The sequence below is a fragment of the Rhagoletis zephyria genome, unplaced genomic scaffold (assembly GCF_001687245.7).
Source record: "Rhagoletis zephyria isolate East Lansing unplaced genomic scaffold, Rhagoletis_zephyria_1.1 Rzeph_scaffold_01591, whole genome shotgun sequence".
NCBI lineage: Eukaryota > Metazoa > Arthropoda > Insecta > Diptera > Tephritidae > Rhagoletis > Rhagoletis zephyria.
The window spans coordinates 93468-96974 of NW_016158675.1; the positions used below are offsets into that span (position 1 = coordinate 93468).

Genomic DNA, 3507 nt, shown 5'->3' on the forward strand with positions numbered 1-3507 from the left:
ACTTAAGTCATTTTCAAAATAAACGGCTCAAATTTAGATTTTTATTTTAAACCGGCTGCAAAAATGGAGAATGTTATAAATATTTTTTTTTTTTTATGTACATATATTACCGCATAACTTTGGACCACGCAAACCGATTTCGATAATTCGGAAACGTGGTGTTGCTAGGGTGTTCCCATACTAATTTGTTTTAGAGCCGATCATTGGATTATGAAGAAATTAACGACACTCCTAAATTTTTTCTGTCAAATTTAATGGTTTTCTTCGATCAAAAATAATCGTTTTTTGGAATTTAATTTTTTCGTTTATTTTTAGCCTTTACTGTAGAGACTGTGGTATTTTGATCGCTTTAAATCTTTTATGGTCTAAAAAATTAAATTTGAAAAAAGCGGTTATATTATGATTGAAAAAATTGGAATCCAATTTTAATGCTTAAATTAAGTTTTTTATTATTAATATCATAACCATTACGGTACCTGTTAAAAAATTTACGATTTTAATAATACTGTGTGTACTACATCATTTTATTCTCTTTGTCGTGACTCTTGCACATCCATACATAAATACTCCCAACAAATTAATGAAATAGAAGAAACCTATAAAACGGCCTTCATACGAAGCGCACGACAAGAAAATATCGTGACGTTAGACCTACGAGTAGGTGTGTATGTATGTACATACATATGCATATCTAAGTATATACACATACGTGTATACAAGTATTTTTGTTAAAAAGAAATTATTTAATTAATATAAAAAAAAATTAAAACAAAAAAAAATATTAAACAAATAAAAAAGTCAAATTCCCATACCGGGAATCGAACCCGGGCCTTCTGGGTGAAAGCCAGATATCCTAGCCACTAGACCATATGGGATATACCACGGCGGCAAGCAAATATTGTACTTCACCATTATTTTGTTGCTCATGCTTGGGGTTATTAACGAAGTCGACTACATACACGCACAAATATAGCTGTCGCTAACGCATATGCTAAGAGAATTATAAAAGCTGCGCTCTTTAATTTTTTACGCTCTTATGACAGTGTATTAGTATTCTTATAATTTACTAAAATAGTACCTGAAGCAGTGTTCGGACTCTTCTACAATTACTTTATACTAAAAAAATTCTACTTCATCCTGCAAAATAGTCGACCACTAAAGCAATTTTTCTTAAAGCATAGACAGACGTGGCAACGTCGATCCTGATTAACGGCGCAGTTTATCTGATAAAAATTTTGACTTGACAGACGGCAGTAATGTGGATTAACGAGCCGCTAGTTCGTGGGTTCGAGTCCCGCTGTCAGTAGATTTTTCATTTAATTTTTATTATTTTTTTTACTCAATTATACCAAAAATAAAGATAAAGTAATAATAACATAAGTGATGCGAAATAAGATAAAATAAAGTAAAGTAAAGTAAAACATATATGTAAATCAAATAAAAAAAACAGGTTGGCTGACAAAAAATAAAACTAACTTCACACCGATGTAACTGACAAACCAATAAGGAGAAACTACACTTCATTGTTTTGTTTCATAACGAAACCCGCGAAAGCATTTTGATTTTTGTGAAGGAAAATTACAGTTATACGTAATAGAACTTAAACGTAATAGTGTGATTGTTTTTTATTTGGCGAGAAAATCGCAAATGACCATTGTTCGAGCCTTCAACACCTAAATATGAATAAATCATTTGTTTCTCGTACTATAGCTTACTATTGTGATACTGGTAGCGTTGCCCGGCGCCTAGGAACTGAACCAAAAAAGAGAGTAACAACACCAGAAATGATTTGTAAATTGAAGAACCGAATTGAGCGAAATCAAATGGCAAAAGAGCTAAACATATCGCGGATTGAAGTTCCAAAAAGAGATCTTAACAACGCTGAAGAAAAAAAGTTAGATTCGAAAGAGCCAAAGTGTTGCTTCGTTTAGCTTAAAGTGGTAAATTGCCGAAATTGGTTTTCTCCGATGAATTACCGTTCGTAATTGAGCAGTAGGACGGATGGTATTGAAAATGGGCAATATCGGACCAAAACCACGCCTATATCCCATATAACGGTAGTTTTCAGAAATACGAAAGCTGCGATATTTTTGTAACTACTAAAGCTTATTCACTCAAAATTTATAATTACAATAATTTTTAGAAGAATATTATACATTTTTTTTTATGACTACATGTGTATATCTCGGTGACCGCTCCACCAATTTCCCCCAAACTTGGCACGGTTGTTGGTCTTGGTATAACATACAAAATGGCTGAACATTCTTAAAATCGGACAATAACCACGCTCACATTCCATATAACGGTAAATATACGAAATACGAAATCTTCGATAAATCAGTAAATACCGAAGCTAATTTATTCAAATTTGATGTTTGTAATAATTCTTAAACGGAAAATACGTTTATGATAAAATTTTGGAAAATGGGCGTGGCACCGCCTACTTGTGACCACATATGTATATCTCAGTAACCGTTTGAGCAATTTCTACCAAAATGCTGATAATTATTGAAATCGGAAATAACATACGCCCACTTTTTATATAACGGTAAATTTCAGAAATGCTTGAAACTTTGATATTTCGAAATTTAAGGACGCTAATTTACACAAAATTGATACTAACAACAATCCCTTGAAAATAAGTAACATTATTATGGAATTTTGGAAAGTTTATCAAAGATGTTGGAAATATGGATGAAACCACCCGGCATTCAATGTAGCGTTAGTTGTACGAAAGGTGAAAAAGCTACATTTAATACTTACGCCGGGTATCTAATGTTCGGCTGCGCCCGAACTTAGACCTTTTTCCTTGTTTCACTTATAATTGCATTGGATCTACTTTGGAGCTTTTCAGTCTACTCCAATTTTTTCTCTGATCTATTGCGAAATTAAAATTCCTTAATCCGAGCACTAATCAGTAATCTTACTAGAGTCCGACCGATTCCAATTTTTTTCAGGTACCGATGCCGATGCCGATTCCATAAAAAATACAAATAAATGTATTAATTCATAAAATCAGTTCATTTCACGGAGTTTAAAAAACTAAAGAAAAGAAATAATTGAATTAATTGGCTTGTTATGCAACATTACATACACATATATGTACATACATACATATGTATGTGTAAAAATATATGTACATATATCACATTTATGTACATTACATAAAACACTTTTTATATGGTGCTAAGCAAAAGATATTTAGGAACATAAAATTTCATTTCGTTTTGTACTAAAATACACTCTTTTGCACTCAATGCATAAGAACTTATATGCTAGGTATGTACACACATATAGTGGTCCACAAAATAAAAGAATTGCGATATTTTGACCGATTTTGTCTTTTTCTACCCGAGCGCACTTGTGCACAAGAGTATATTAATTTTGTTCACATAACGGTTGTTTGTAACAGCCAAAACGAATCGAGATAGATATAGACAAATGTATACATAAATGATCAGGATGAAAAAAGAAATCGATTAAGCCATGTCTGTCTGTCCGTCCGTC

At 32.2% G+C, this 3507-nt stretch overlaps 1 protein-coding gene, 1 long non-coding RNA gene and 1 other non-coding gene across 3 annotated transcripts in view; 2 read left to right on the top strand and 1 right to left on the bottom strand.

Annotated features, from left to right (window-relative positions):
• Positions 1-3507, top strand: part of pippin (solute carrier family member pippin) — a 43402-nt gene that overhangs the window by 28927 nt on the left and 10968 nt on the right. The window lies entirely within an intron of this gene.
• Positions 1-3507, top strand: part of LOC108364552 (uncharacterized) — a 10331-nt gene that overhangs the window by 4711 nt on the left and 2113 nt on the right. The window contains exon 2 of the long non-coding RNA XR_001847775.1: positions 1585-1590. This is a non-coding gene — a long non-coding RNA (uncharacterized LOC108364552). The remainder of the gene's footprint in view (positions 1-1584; positions 1591-3507) is intronic.
• Positions 804-875, bottom strand: TRNAE-UUC (transfer RNA glutamic acid (anticodon UUC)). Its single transcript has one exon. It is a non-coding gene; the product is annotated as a tRNA-Glu (tRNA).